The sequence below is a fragment of the Rhinopithecus roxellana genome, chromosome 2 (genome assembly GCF_007565055.1).
Source record: "Rhinopithecus roxellana isolate Shanxi Qingling chromosome 2, ASM756505v1, whole genome shotgun sequence".
NCBI classification, from domain to species: Eukaryota; Metazoa; Chordata; class Mammalia; order Primates; family Cercopithecidae; genus Rhinopithecus; species Rhinopithecus roxellana.
The window spans coordinates 107636193-107653543 of NC_044550.1; positions in this window are offsets into that span (position 1 = coordinate 107636193).

The window sequence follows — 17351 nt, forward strand, 5'->3', positions numbered from 1 at the left end:
AGCTCTAAGGAGTGGGAATGAAGATCGGGAACTTACGCTTTATGTTTCATTCACGTCTACATTGTTTAATCACTTTAATACTAAAAAAAAAAATATGTTCACTTAGTATCTTTAAGCATATCTCATGAGCTTTAGTTTCCTCCTCTCTAAAGGGTTGAGGCTGAACTACAATAAGGTTAATTACAGCTATAAAAGTAAACAATTTGCCTACATCACACTGGGGATTCCAAAATAGGGGTAGAAAGGAAGGGGAGTAACAGTTGAAAAACTGTGTGTTGGGTACTGTGTTCAGTATTCAGGTGAGGGATCAATAGAAACTCAAACCTCAGCATCAGGCAAATTTAACAAACCTGCACATGTGCTCCTTAATCTAAAATTAGAAAAAAGGTTTGTCTCTGTCAGTCTCTGCTAACCTCTGTGGACAAAACAAGGCAGGTAACATACAACCCTTCCCCTCCAGAAGCAGAGAAGGGAGATTGCTCTGGGCAGCAGTGAGTCTTGGACTGAGTAGAAATGGTCAGAAATGCTGCAGAGCCAGGAGGCGTAAAATGAGCTCAAGGGGCAGTGAGGGGCCCCTGCCTGGAGCACAGGGTCCCACACAGTGACAGGTGCAGGATAAGGTGGGTGGGTAGGGTGGAGCCAGCTTAAAGAGACCTGGACTGTCAGGCTTAGACGCTTTTATCTTTTTGTTGTTGTTGTTGTTGTTGTTTGTTTTGAGACAGAGTCTCACCTGTGGTCCAGGCTGGAGTGCAGTGGCGTGATCTCGGCTCACTGCAAGCTCTGCCTCCCGGGTTCCCGCCATTCTCCTGCCTCAGCCTCCCGAGTAGCTGGGAATACAGGCGCCCGCCACCACGCCTGGCTAATTTTTTGCGTTTTTTTTTTTTTTAAGTAGAGACTGGGTTTCACCGTGTTAGCCAGGATGGTCTCGGTCTCCTGACCTGGTGATTCACCCGCTTCGGCCTTGCAAAGTGCTGGGATTACAGGCTTGAGCCAGTGCGCCCAGCCAGACGCTTTATTTTGAAGGCAATCTGTGGGTGAAGAACAAAATAAAAACCTTATCCCTTTGTTCCCTTAGTCATCTTTCTTATGCCTTGTTGCCAGATAGGGCCTTTCTCATACTGCCTGGAATACTGAAATTTCAGACTAAACCAGTCAGGTGCAAGAAATCCTTGGCAAGACCTTCCTGCCGGAAAGCCTCCTAACAGCAGAGTACACAGTGTCACACCTTAGAATGTCCACCATGAAATGTACTGGTGCTCAGTGTAGCAGATGATTGCAAGGCCGATGTGAAGGCAATCTACCCACAACATTTATAAGCCTGCGGGCTGTCAGCTTCATGAGCTAATGCAGCTGAGTAGGAAGGCATCTCCTGACTTTCCCTCCTCAAGATCCATTCTCTATGATGCCCTTCCCACTTGAAAGAGCGTTCTTTAGTCAAGGTCTTTCTTTGATACTCTCTCCCCCTAGGAACCAGTGCTTTTGAAAGTCATGGCCAGAATATGTTATAAACAACAGAATGGTTTTATAAATGTTAATACTTTGATTTCCCAAATTTTCTGTCACTTGGAATGATTCTTAATACAAAAAAATTACATTATAAAAATAAATTCATAGCTCAGTATAGAACTACATTATCTGCAAACTCTACTTACACACATCAAATCATAAAGAGTAGCAGGAAATTGTTGTGAAATCTTGACTCACAAGTACCAGGATCAAATAAAGTATACAACACTCAAAGGTCCAGTTTCATAGACAAACACCATCACTTCCATGTAACCACAACCTAGATCATGCAATACAATGTGAAATCATACAGCATGCACTCTTTCATATCCGGCTTCTTAAACTCAACACTTGAGTTTAGAGGAATTTGAAAAACAAGTTAGATAACTTATACCAAGAAATATCAAGACATAAAATTATTAATTAAAATCATGTAACTGGCACATAAATGGAAAACAGCAACAGATCATATGTATGTGTACAATCACCTGATTTATGACACTCTATATTGACTATTTTGCCACGTGTAATATTTTCCCTTATTTTTCACAGCTGTATATTATTCCATTGTTGGAATATATTATAACTTATCATTCATTTTACTGCCAATGGATGTTTCAATTGTTTCCAGTTTTCCTATGTTGTGACGAATTTTGTATGATCACTGTTGTAGATGTCTTTTGATACACATATGTACATATTTCTCCTTCCTGTAAATATGCCCAGGAATGGAATTATTAGGTCATAAGGCATGCATACATTTAGACTTAGTACTTCTTGCCAGTTTTCCAAATTCGTACCAATTTGCACACTCATGAGTAATCTCTGATAGTTCCAGTGGCTCCATATACTTGTCAATGTTTGGTATTGTCTTAGCTGGAGTCTTGTAGTAAAACGGCATTGAGTTTGTTTATTTATTTAACTTATTTATTTTTGTGAGACAAGATCTCACTCTCTCACTCAGACTGTAGTGCAGTGGCATGATCTCAGCTCACTGCAGCCTCAACTTCCCAGGCTCAAGCAATCCTCCTGCTTCAGCCCTCTGAGTAGGTGGGACAAGTGCATACCACACCAGGCTAATTTTTGTATTTTTAGTAGAGACAGGGTTTCACCATGTTGCCTAGGCTGAGCATTGAAATTTTAGTATGAATTTTCCTAGCGACCTAGGACAGTGAGCATCATTTCAAAAGATAATTGGCCATTTCAGAGAGTACCTATTAAATCATTTTCTCATGTTTAACATTGTAATTGTCTGAATTTTTAGTGATTTGTAGGAATTATAATAATGAATGAGCAATTATTATATAATCAATTATATATGAATACAAATCCTTTGCCAGCTATGTAGTGCAAGTTTCTTCCTCTCCGTAGTTTGCCTTATCACCCTCTTAATGATGTTGTCATAGTTCATTTTGTGCTCCTATAACCAAATATCACAGACCAGTATGGTTCTGGAGGGTGGGAAGTCCAAGACAGAGGAGCCACATTTGATGAGGGCCTTCTGTTGCATTATCCCATGGCAGAAGGTGAAAAAGCACAAGAGTAAACGACAGAGAGCAAGAAGGGGGCTGAATTCATCATTTAATTAGGAACCCACTCCCACGATAGTAGCATTAATCCATTTGTGAGGGCAGAGCCCTCATGGCCTAATCACCTCTTAATGGTCCCACCTCTCACCACTGTTGCGTTGGGGATTACTTTCCAACACCTGAACTTTGGGGGACACAGTCAAACCATCACTGATGTATTTGAATGAATAAGAATGTTTTAAAGTTTAATGAAGTCCAATTTATTTATCTTTTTCATTACGGTTAATGTTTTATGCATCTTAGAAAATCTTTGCCTACCACAAGCTAAAACAGATACTCTCTCTTATATTAACATCTAAAAGCTTCATAATCTTCCCTTTCTAATTTAGATCCAAGAACTTGCATCTGTAATGTATTTGTGTATGTATGTGATAGTGGAGTTCAACACCCTTCTAAATAAAAATATGAATATCCAATGGATTCAATACAATTTAATGAAAAGACCATCTTTTAATCAATGCACAGAATGTCATCTTGTCATAAATCAGGGGATTGTACACATGCATATGATCTGTTCTGTTCTATTGTTATTTGTCCATTTGTATGCCAATAACAGGTAATTTCAATCAAAAATTTTATGTCTTGTTATTTTTTGGTATAAGTTATTTAACTTGTTTTTCAAATTCATCAAGACTATCTTGCTATTTTGAGTGCTTTTCATTTCCCTGTAAATTTTAGAATAATAACACACACACACACACACACACACACACACACACACACTCCCTGATGGTATTTTAATTGTGATTGAATTAAATACAAAAATCAATTTGAAGAGAACTGACATCTTTATAATACCTGCACTGAGTCTTCCAATCCACGAACATGATATATCACTTCATTTATTTGGGTCTTGGTTAATTTCTCCCAGAAATGTTTTCTAGATCTCTTTGAGGAAGTCTTACCTATTACAATGGATAATTTTATGTGCCGATTTGGTTATGGGGCCAGGTTGTATGGTCAAACACCAATCTGGATGTTGCTGTCAAGGTATTTTTAAGATGTGGTTAACATTTAAATCAGTAGACTTAGGGTAAAGCAGTTTGCCCTCCAGAATGTGAGTGGGCCGTGTCTAACCAGTGAAGGCCTCAAGAATAAAGACTGAGGTTTTGGCCAGGCTCAGTGGCTCATGCCTGTAATTCCAGCACTTTGGGAGGCCAAGGCAGGTGGATCAGTTGAGGTCAGGAGTTCAAGACTAGCCTGACCAACATGGTGAAACTCCATCTCTACTAAAAATACAAAATTAGCTGAGTGTGGTGGCATATGCCTGTAATCCCAGCTACTTGAGAGGCTGAAGCAGGAGAATCATTTGAAACCAGGAGGTGGAGGTTGCAGTGAGCCGAGATTGAGCCATTGTACTCTAGTCTGGGCGACAAGAGCAAAACTCTGTCTCAAAAAAGAAAAAAAAAAAGACTGAGGTTTTTTGAAGAAGAAAGAATCTGACCTCAAGATGGCAACACAGAGACCCTACCACAATTTCCAGGCTACTTGCCTTGTCCTGTGGATTTCAGACTCAATACTGAATTCTTACCTGAATTTCCAGCCTTCCAGCTTGCTTTACAGATTTCAGCTTTGCCAGCTCCCTTTTCCCTTGAAAGAAATAACTCTCGAAAATCGAGGTTCCAAGATGGCTGAATAGGAACAGCTCCAGTCTACAGCTCCCAGCATGAGCGACGCAGAAGATGGGTGATTTTTGCATTTTCAACTGAGCTTTGAAGAGAGTAGTGCTTCTCCCAGCACAGAGTTTGAGATCTGAGAACGGACAGACTGCCTCCTCAAGTGGGTCCCTGACCCCTGAGTAGCCTAACTGGGAGGCACCTCCCAGTAGGGGCCGACTGACACCTCATACAGCTGGGTGCCCCTCTGAGACAAAGCTTCCAGAGGAATGTTCAGACAGCAACATTTGCTATTCCGCAATATTTGTGGTTCTGCAGGCTCCATTGGTGATACCCAGGCAAACAGGGTCTGGAATGAACCTCCAGCAAACTCCAACAGAACTGCAGTGGAGGGTCCTGACTGTTAGAAGGAAAACTAACAAAGAGAAAGGACATCCACACCAAAACCCCATCTGTACATCACCATCATCAAAGATGAAAGGTAGATAAAAACCACAAAGATGGGGAGAAACCAGAGCAGAAAAGCTGAAAATTCTAAAACCAGAGTGCCTCTTCTCCTCAAAAGGAACACAGCTCCTCGCCAGCAATGGAACAAAGCTGGACAGAGAATGACTTTGATGAGTTGAGAGAAGAAGGCTTCAGATGATCAGTAATAACAAAATTCTCTGAGCTAAAGGAGGATGTTTGAACCCATCGCACAGAAGCTAAAAACCTTGAAAAAAGATTAAATGGCTAACTAGAATAAACAGCGTAAAGAAGACCTTAAATGACCCGATGGAGCTGAAAACCATGGCACGAGAACTACGTGACACATGCACAAGCTTCAGCAGCTGATTCAATCAACTGGAAGAAAGGGTATCAGTGATTGAAGATCAAATGAATGAAATGAAGTGAGAAGAGAAGTTTAGAGAAAAAGAGTAAAACGAAATGAACAAAGCCTCCAAGAAATATGGGACTATGTGAAAAGACCAAATCTACATCTTATTGGTGTACCTGAAAGTGATGGGGAGAATGCAACCAAGTTGGAAAACACTCTTCAGGATATTATCCAGGAGAACTTCACCAACCTAGCAAGGGAGGCCAACATTCAGATTCAGGAAATACAGAGAATGCCACAAAGATACCCCCCAAGATGAGCAACTCCAAGACACGTAATTGTCAGATTCACCAAAGTTGAAATGAAGGAAAAAATGTTAAGGGCAGCCAGAGAGAAAGGTCGGGTTTCCCACAAAGGGAAGCCCATCAGACTAACAGTGGATCTCTCAGCAGAAACTCTACAAGCCAGAAGAGAGTGGGGGCCAATATTCAACATTCTTAAAGAATTTCAACTCAGAATTTCATATCCAGCCAAGCTAAGCTTTATAAGTGAAGGAGAAATAAAATCCTTTACAGACAAGCAAATGCTGAGAGATTTTTGTTACCACCAGGCCTGCCTTACAAGAGCTCCTGAAGGAAGCACAAAACACGGAAAGGAACAACCAGTACCAGCCACTGCAAAAACATGCCAAATTATAAAGACCATCGATGCTAGGAAGAAACTGCATCAACTAACAAGCAAAATAAACAGCTAACATCATAATGACAGGATCAAATTCACACATAACAATATTAACCTTAAATGTAAATGGGCTAAATGTGCTAATTAAAAGACAAAGACTGGCAAACTGGATAAAGAGTCAAGACCCATCAGTGTGTCGTATTCAGGAGACCCATCTCATGTGCAGAGACACACATAGGTTCAAAATAAAGGGATGGAGGAAGATGTACCAAGCAAATGGAAAACAAAAAAAAGCAGGGGTTACAATCCTAGTCTCTGATAAAACAGACTTTAAACCAACAAAGATCAGAAGAGACAAAGGCGGCCATGACATAATGGTAAAGAGATCAATTCAACAAGAAGAGCTAACCATCCTAAATACATATGCACCCAATACAGGAGCGCCCAGATTCATAAAGCAAGTCCTTAGAGACCTACAAAGAGACTTAGACTCCCACACAATAATAATGGGAGACTTTAACATCCGCTGTCAACATTAGACAGATGAATGAGACAGAAAGTTAACAAGGATATCCAGGAATTGAACTCAGCTCTGCACCAAGCAGACCTAATAGACATCTACAGAATTCTATACCCCAAATCAATAGAATATGCATTCTTCTCAGCACCACATCACACTTATTCCAAAATTGACCACACAGTTGGAAGTAAAGCACTCCTCAGCAAATAGAAAAGAACAGAAATAATAACAAACTGGCTCTCAGACCACAGTGCAATCAAACTAGAAGTCAGGATTAAGAAACTCAATCAAAACCACTCAACTACACGGAAACTGAACAACCTGTTCCTGAATGACTACTGGGTACATAACGAAACAAAGGCAGAAATAAAGATGTTCTTTGAAACCAATTAGAACAAAGACACAACATACCAGAATCTCTGGGACACATTTAAAGCAATGTGTAGAGGGAAATTTATAGCACTAAATGCCCACAAAAGAAAGCAGGAAGGATCTAAAATTGACACCCTAACATCACAATTAAAAGAAATAGAGAAGCAAGAGCAAACACATTCAAAAGCTAGCAGAAAGCAATAAATAACTAAGACCAGAGCAAAACTGAAGGAGATAGAGACACAAAAAACCCTTCAAAAAATCAATGAATCCAGCAGCTGGTTTTTTGAAAGATCAACAAAATTGATAGACCACAACAAGACTAATAAAGAAGAAAAGAGAGAAGAATCAAATAGACGCAATAAAAAATGATAAAGGGGATATCACCACCGACCCCACAGAAATATAAACTACCATCAGAGAATACTATAAACACCTCTATGCAAATAAACTAGAAAATCTAGAAAAAACACGTAAATTCCTGGACACATACACCCTCCCAAGCAACTTCAGAAAAGTCTCCAGATACAAAATCAATGTGCAAAAATCATAAGCATTCCTATACACCAGTAACTGAAAAACAGAGAGCCAAATAATGAGTGAACTCCCATTCAGAATTGCTTCAAAGAGAATAAAATACCTAGGAATCCAACTTACAAAGGATGTGAAGAACCTCTTCAAGGAGAATTACAAACCACTGCTCAACGAAGTAAAAGAGGACGCAAACAAATGGAAGAACATTCCATGCTCATGGATAGGAAGAATCAATATCATGAAAAGGGCCATACTGCCCAAGGTAATTTATAGATTCAGTGCCATCCCCATTAAGCTACCAATGACTTTCTTCACAGAATTGGAAAAAACTACTTTAAAGTTCATATGGAACCAAAAAAAGCCTGCATTGCCAAGACAATTCTAAGCCAAAAGAACAAAGCTGGAGGCATCGTGCTACCTGACTTCAAACTATACTACAAGGCTACAGTAACCAAAACAGCATGGTACTGGTACCAAAACAGAGATATAGACCAATGGAACAGAACAGAGCCCGCAAAAATGCCACACATCTACAATCACCTGATCTTTGACAAATCTGACAAAAACAAGAAATGGGGAAAGGATTCCCTATTTAATAAATGGTGCTGGAGAAACTGGCTAGCCATATGTAGAAAGCTGAAACTGGATCCCTTCCTTACACCTTATACGAAAATTAATTCAAGATGGATTAAAGACTTAAATGTCAGACCTAAAACCATAAAAACCCTAGAAGAAAACCTAGGCAATACCATTCAGGACATAGGCATGGGCAAAGACTTCATGTCTAAAACATCAAAAGCAATGGCAACAAAAGCCAAAATTGACAAATGGGATCTAATTAAATGAAAGAACTTCTGCACAGCAAAAGAAACTACCATCAGAGTGAACAGGCAACCTACAGAATGGGAGAAAATTTTTGCAATCTACCCATCTGACAAAGGGCTAATATCCAGAATCTACAAAGAACTTAAATTAATTTACAAGAAAAAATCAACCCCATCAAAAAGTGGGCGAAGGATATAACAGGCACTTCTCAAAAGAAGACATTTATGCAGCCAACAGACACATGAAAAAATGCTCATCATCACTGGCCATCAGAGAAATGCAAATCAAAACCACAATGAGATACCATCTCACACCAGTTAGAATGACAATCATTAAAAAGTCAGGAAGAAACAGGTGCTGGAGAGGATGTGGAGAAATTGGAACATGTTTACACTGTTGATGGGACTGTAAACTAGTTCAACCATTGTGGAAGACAGTGTGGGGATTCCTCAAGGATCTAGACCTAGAAATACCATTTGACCCAGCCATCCCATTACTGGGTATATACCCAAATGATTATATATCATACTGCTATAAAGACACATGCACATGTATGTTTATTGCAGCACTATTCACAACAGCAAAGACTGGGAACCAACCCAAATGTCCATCAATGATAGACTGGATTAAGCAAATGTGGCACATATACACCATGGAATACTATGCAGCCACAAAAAAGGATGAGTTCATGTCCTTTGTAGGGACATGGATGAAGCTGGAAACCATCATTCTGAGCAAACTGTCTCAAGGACAGAAAACCAAACACCGCATGTTCTCACTCATCGGTGGGAATTGAACAATGAGAACACTTGGAAACAGGATGGTGAACATCACACACCAGGGCCTGTCGTGGGCGGGCGGGTGGGGGGAGCGGGGAGGGATAACATTAGGAGATATACCTAATGTAAATGACGAGTTAATGGGTGCAGCACACCAACATAGCACATGTATACATATGTAACAAACCTGTAGGTTGTGCACGCGTACCCTAGAACTTAAAATATAATAAAAAAATGAAAAATAAAAACACAATAACTTTCTCCCTCCATATATACATTAGATTATAATACATAATCTAGTGTCTCCTAATAATTCTAATGGTCTGAAGAACTCTAATATACTCATTTTTATTAAATTTATTCCTAGGTATTTGATTTTTGAGGCTATTATATTGTATTTTTATAAACTATTATCTAGTTGTTGTTAGTATACAGAAATGCACATAATTTTTATATTGACTGTTTTCAATGATGTTGCTAAAATCGTATTAATTTTTAAGTGTATTTGTAATTATTTTGTATTTTCTATGTACACAACTATGTTTTCTGTGAAAAACCAAATTGTTTCTTTCTTCCTAATTCTTTAGATGCTTTAATAATTTAATCTTGCCCTGCTGGGTTGGAAAATATGTTCTGTATTATGAATAACAGTGGCAGTAGCTGACACTTCATATTATCTCATCTCAGGAAGTATAGCTTCTTGAATAGGTAAAATCAGAATAAAATTACCAATAAGTATGCAGTTTGTGGTGTTTTTTTCTCCTAGATGCCCATTAAAAGATAACAGTGATATTTTTATCTTCCTGGTTGAGTAAGAATTTTTATTATGGATTTTTTTCAAAGACATTTTCTTTATCTGTTGAGAAGATGACATGCTTGTTTCCTTACATCATTTGTTGCATTGAATGATTTTCACATGGTATATCAAAATTGCATTTCTGAAATAAATTTAATTTGGATAGTATGTATTATCTATTTCATATATTACTGATTTGATTTTGCTTAAGAGTTCAGGGATATTGGCCTATAATTTCCTTTTTTTGTTTTTTAATTCTCAGTTACTTTATTGTAATTTACTTTTTTTGTTTTTTGTAATGTCCTTGTTAGGTTTTGTATCAGGGTTGTGGTAGTCTTACAAAATGACAATTATCTTGAATAGCTTTTTTATTTTGTTAGTTTTTTGGAGAGACAAGGTCTCACTCTGTTACCCAGGCTGGAGTGCAGTGGCGTGATCATAGCTCACTGTAACCTCGAACCCCTGGGCTCCAGCAATCCTCCGCTTCAGCCTCCCAGAGTGCTGGGATTATAGGCATGAGCCACCATGCTCAGCCCTGAAGCATTTTTTGATACCGCCACTAGTGGTATTAGCTTTTCCTTAAATATTTGGAAGGATTAACCAATGAAGTCACCAGGACTTGGAGTTGTCTTTGTGGGAAGGCTTTTAATAATATGTTTAAGTGTTAGACACAACCTTTTTCAAATTTTCTACTTCTTCTTGAGCGATGTGGTATTTTTCAAAAAGTTTTAATTTTCATCTAAATTACCAAATCAAGTTATTCATGGTATACTGCTTATGTTTTTTCACACCTATAGAAACAGCAGTGGTATACCCATTTTCATTCCTGATAGTATTTTGTGCCTTCACCTCGCTATACCACAAACACTGCTTTATAAAACTCTACCTTAGAACAGTATTCCTGGGCAATGTAATGAATCTGTAACACTTTAACAACAATTTAACCCTTCCCAACTTTAAGCTATTTCTATAATATTTTAATCCCAAATATATACTGAACTCTATGATACACTACTCATTGTTTTATGCAAGTATTTTCTACTTTCCCACATATTTATCCATGCTGATTTTTATTATTTCTTCTTTTATCATTGTATTTCCTGCTGGCATAATTTTCCTACTCTGTGAAGAGCTCTCATTAGTATTTCCATTATTACAGATTTGCTGGTGATTAATTCCTAATTTTAGTTTATCTGAAAACACTGCTCTTTTGTTCTCATTTTTGAGGTATATGTTCACTATGTATAAAATTCTGGGTGGGCAGTTTTTTTTCAGCACCTTAATGATGTTTTTCCTGTTGTCTTTCATCTTCCATCACTCGTGTTGAAAAGTCAAATACTAGGGCTTATTGTCGCTTCTTTGACGATAATGAGTCTTCCCGCCCACCCCAACTGTTGTTTTGTTCTTTTTGATCTGGGGTTTCTATCAATTTGTGATGGACCTAAGTATGTTTTGCTTTGTATCTATCTTGTGTTTCTTATAGCTTTTTGAATTAAATGTCTTCTATCTATTTTGGAAGATTATTTCGTGGCATCTATTCAATACTGCATTATTCCATTCTCTTTTTCCTCTATGAGTATAATTACATGGATCTTAGATTTTTTCACATGGCCTCACAATTTTTTCTGGAATATCTATTTTTTATGCTTGTTCAGAGTGAATACTGTATATTGACCTGCCTTCCAGTTTACTAACTCTCTTGTCTGCTATGTGTAATCTGCAGTTCAACATAGCTAGTGAATTCTTGAGTCACTGTATTATTCATTTCTAGGGTATCAGTTTGATTATTTTCAGATTATAGTTCTCTCTTGAATGTACCTGTTTTTAAAAATATATTTTTGAATGTGCAAATCAAATCGTTTCTTAGCTTGTACCTGATAGTGCTACTATTTTAATCACATGTGGGCCCATTATAATTTTGTTTGTTTTCTCTCTTGGCTGTCAGTCACTTGGCCCTATATCCTGGGCTGTCTCTTAATTTTCTATTGAATGCTGTACATTATATATAAAAATTATAGAAATTCTAGGTGATGCTGTATTTCTTTAAAGAGGATTACTTTTTCTGGCGGTCATATAAGTACAGGCATATAACCTGGATGTAAACAGAGGTTTCATTGATTCTAGGTTCTGCTTCCAGTGTTTTAAGCACTCATCTGTACTGAGTTTGCCCTGACTCCTAGAGTCTAGTGCTTCAAGGTTGTCAATTCAAAGTCTGAGACATTTCCCAACATCATTCCTTTTGGCAGTCTAGTGAGCTTGTCACAAATTTTGAGGGTATCCCTTTTTCTTGGTCTCTATGACCCATTATCAGTCTAAAATATATGGATACAGGGAAAGAAAACAGTAGCAAATATGGGGTTCACCTCAGTGTATTATTCCTGTTGTCTACCAATTTGCTTTCTGAAGTTATGCTGCTTTGTGCTGGGGGGTTGGGTGGGTGTGGGTGTGGGTGTCCACGTGTACCTCCAAAGAGCTGTTTCTTGTCCATTTACAGCTTTTATAGTTGTTCTCAGTAGGTCAGTTTCACATGAACTATTCTTCAATAAACAGTAGTGGAATGCCGCCACGTTTATTTCTAACATCATTGTGATTCTGTGTATTTTTGAAATGTTTTGCCCTCTAAGCTAAAACTTTCACCCCCACAATGTTCTTTTTGTGAACTCTGAAGATGTACTTCACAAGGTGTAGCCTTCTCTGAATGTTGCTTCTGAATTATAACTTACTATTCACTCGGCTCTGTCAGCTTTTTCTTTAATTTTCCAGTGGGAATACACCCCACACGTCCTCCAGGGAACACTACAGCTATCTTCCTTTTTGGATCAACATTTTTATACTGAATGAAGACATTCATCAAGATGAACCTTACTAGGAAACACACGTGCATGCACATGCATACACACACACACACACACACACACACACACACACAAATTACTCTACTCCTCTGTACAGAAAAATTCCCTACAAGACTTGCCCATGACTACTGTCTTCAATTTCTCTCCTTTTCTCCCGAACCCACTGCAAGCAGACTTTTGCCTCGTCCATTCACATAGCAGAGCTTGTCAAGGCCACCGGTAACTTCCATGTGGCTAAACCTTTAGTCCGATTCTCAGACCTTATCTTAATTGACTCATCAACAGCATTCAACATACTTAAGTCCCTATGGCTTCCTTGAAACACTTCCCCTGCGCGTGCGCGCGCACACACACACACACGCTTTGAGGATGCCATATTCTCCTAACTCTTATTTCCCTTCACCAGTCAGTCTTTCTCAGTCTGCTTTGCTGGTTTTCCTTCACATCCCAGGCCTTTAGATGTTAGAAGGCACAAGGCTCAGAACTCCTTTTTCTTCCATTTCTCTACACTCATTTTCTTGGTTACCTCATCCATTTCAGTTCTTAAATACCATCTACATGCTGGCAATCCCCAAATTTATACCTCCAGTCTCTACTCATCTCCACACCCAAGTGTGGATATCCAAATATCTCAATATCTCCACTCGGGCATCTCATTGGCACCTCACACATAACATGTCCCTCATGTTGCCAAACGTGTTCCCCTTGCAGTCTTTCCAATTTCAGTGAATGTCAACACCATCCTTCCAAGTGTAAAGCCAAAAGCCTTGGAGGCATTCTTGATCTTTTTGTAGACACACTCCAACTCTCATCCAATTGCAAATCTTTTGGCTCAAATTTCAAAACACATCCCCCGTCCTGGGATTCTCACCACTATCATTTGACTGAAACATGATCATCTCTTGTCGATTATATCATTCTATCCCCAAAACTCAACTGTTCCAGTGGCTTCTTATTTCAGACTACTTAAGATTTCCCATAGTCCAAAAGGGACCTCAGTCCCTCAGCTCCTGTTACCTCACTGAGCTTCTATTATTCACTCCCTTGCCAACTGCATGCCAGGCACTGGCCTCTCTGCTGTTCTTCAAACATTCCAGGTGGACTCTTGGTTTAGGCACATGTCTTTTGCTCTGTCTACAATTCTTTCTCCCCAGATACCTCCAAGGCTTCTTTTCTCATCTTCTTTGGGGTTTGCTCAAATATCACCTCTGCAACACAGCCGTCCCCAACCGCTCGATGGAAAGTTGCAGCTCCTTTCACTCGGTCACCTTGCCTCGCTATGTTTCTTCATAGCACTTATTGCTACCTGACCTGTATTATGTTTTTATTTAATTGTTTATAGTCTGTCTCCTCCACTAGAATCTAAGTTCTTTTAGGCCAAAGACTATCTTGTTCAATATAATGCTTAGAACAAAATCTTACACCAAGAAAGTGCTTAATAAATGTCTGATGAAATCAAATCCATGATGATTACCACATAGGAGCATAATCTTCTGAACAAACATTACAATGGCGTGTTCATAAATTATGTAAAGCCTTTGCAAATATATATGGACATATACTTCGAATTTACTGGGGAAAGTTTGCTATGTAGGTAGAAATAATAAATACCTCTGTATTAGAAAATGCAGAATAGAGAGGTATTTGCCAAATGATACAAAAATTGGGAATCTAAAAATACTTTTATAAATGTAACACATTTTTGAAAACTCTTTTAACACTTTTATATTTTATTAGAAATTAAGGAATCAAAAATCCTACACAATGATCTGTAGTTATAGGAAAACAATAAAAATATAATACCCAAATGATATATAATATAAAAATGTACTTCTGAATTGGTGTAGAAATTTCATCTAGTTCAGAATAATATCAATATGAATGCTTCCTTTTATATCAAATTCACAAAATCTAGCAGTTTTCTATGGTATTTTACATTTTCTTAGATTAAAATTTCTTCATTCTTCCTTTGGTTTTGGATAAACACATTTTAATTGATGTAGTCACTAATCTGAATTTAAAAATCTATCTCAGATGTACTTCAATTTTTCTAATTTTTAACAGATTAATTCTAAGGTAAGACTCATTTATTAAAGTAGATTATAAAAACACTGCCCTAATTTTTACCTAATTAGCTTAAAAAGCACCATCCTTGATGTAAGCATTATTTACTAACCTCTAAATCTAATGTAATGTATAAATAAAATACTAACTTTAATATGGGGTAAAAATCAGTGCAATGAGAAGGTCATTTTTAAAATCAATGACAGGGCCAAGTATCTATGTAATCTCTAAAATGATACTTTATCTTCCAATTTAAATGTTTAGAAGACTCAAGATCACTGGAACTGGTTCTATTTTTAAAAATATTTTGTTTTTTAGGCTGAGGCGGGAGAATGGCGCAAACCCGGGGCGCGGAGCTTGCAGTGAGCTGAGATCCGGCCACTGCACTCCAGTCCAGGCGACAGAGCGAGACTCCGCCTCAAAAAAAAAAAAAAAAAAATTTTGTTTTTTACCTATATACAAATAATAGATTCTTATTTACAAACTTCTGAAGCCAAACAAGATAAAGCTACGATAAAGTATATTCGGTGGTTTTCAAAGAAAAAACATTTTATCCTGGATACCCTACCTTAATGTTAGTTTAGACTGAATATCCAGTGTTTTCCCTATTACGAAGCTTGAGGTCATAGAAAAGAATGAGATTATGTTCTTTGCAGAGGCATGGCTGGAGCTGGAAGTCATCATCCTTAGCAAACTAATGCAGGAACAGAAAAACAAATGCCATCCGTTCTCACTTCTAAGTGGGAGCGAAATGATGAGAACACATGGACACAGAGGGGAACAGCACACTCTGGGGCCTATCAAAGGGTGGAGGGTGGAAGGAGGGAGAGAATCAGGAAAAGCAACTAATGGACACTAGGCTTAATGCCTGGGTGATAAAGTAATCTGTACAACTAACTCCCATGACACAAGAAGTTTGCCTGTGTAACAACCTGCACATGTTCCCCTGGACTTAAAGTTAAAAAAAAAAAAAAAAAAAAAAAAAAGGAAGTTTGGACTGAATAGGGAAGGAGTTGGATGGTTCCTGGAAATGGACATAAAATATCCTGAGTGGTTCTGAAAGAATAAGTGGGTCATGCTTTGAGCAGTAATGATGCACCAGAGAGCACCTAACCAGCAGCCCTATAACTTGGGCTCCAGGCTACTCACATATCTAACTATTCCTCAAGTGTGAGAGCTGCTGAATTAAAACTGGCATTTGCTCTTAAAAGTTTCTATTGCTAATGTTTAGGAATAATGTAGAAAATTCTCAAAAATGCTTTGGTTTGCTTTGTGCAGAAAACTAAGCATTAGCAATCTTCCCCGGATGCATGGAGCTGTGACCATGGAAAAGAGGCCTGGACCTGGTGGTCACTGTTGCTGCTGCTGCCTAATGTGTCTCATTGCTATAGAAATGGAGTCAGCTGGCCGGGCGCAGTGGCTCACGCCTGTAATCCCAGCACTTTGGGACGCCGAGGCAGGCAGATGACCTGAGATCAGGAGTTCGACACCAGCCTGGCTAACATGGTGAAACCCCGTCTCTACTGAAAATACAAAAAAATTACCTGGGTGTAGTGGCATGCACCTGTAATCCTAGCTACCCAGGAGGCTGAGGCAGGAGAATCGCTTGAGCCCAGGAGGCAGAGGTTGTAGTGTGCTGAGATCGTGCCACTGCACTCTAGCCTGGGTGACAGAGTGAGACTCCGTTTTGAAAAAAAAGAAATCAAAAAAGAAATGGAGTCAGCAAGGTCAAGGAGAAATATTCAAACAGAGGCAAGGCTCTAGGGTCATTTTTGTTTTGTCACTCTGTGATAAAGGACAACATTAGTGTTAGTCTGAACACATCTTTTAAAATTCCAGACATCTACAAGCAGGCAGTGATCCCTTCCCCTTATAGCCAGAAATCATCTGAAAATAATTTATTATGCATTTATATGATACATATGTGCATATATAGTTTATAAATCTAAGTTTATAAATATGCTCATATATATAACCTTATAAAGTTACAGTTTGGATTAGTAATAATTAGACTGATAAAATGCAATTATTGGACAGAAAAGAAGAAAGTAGCTGATTTGAGATCTGAGAATATAAAAATGAGTGTAAGGACCTGAATCACGATCGAGAGAAACAGTGAGGAGAGGGACAAGAGAAAGGCATGCCTGAACCTCAGCTCCGCTAGTTCCTCTTCCCATTCTCTGCTCCACTTTCTACGTCATGTTAGATGGGGATACATGCTCTGAAGAAAAGCCAAGCAGAGCTGGAGGACAGAGCAAGAAGAGACGAGGGCTCTGGGAAGGCGTCCCTGCAGAGGTGGCATCTGAGCAAAGGCCAGCTCCCGATGGCACGCGGAGGGTGCGAGACTCCCCTCCCACGGAGGAGCTTCGACTGTAAACAATAAAGATGACATCATCG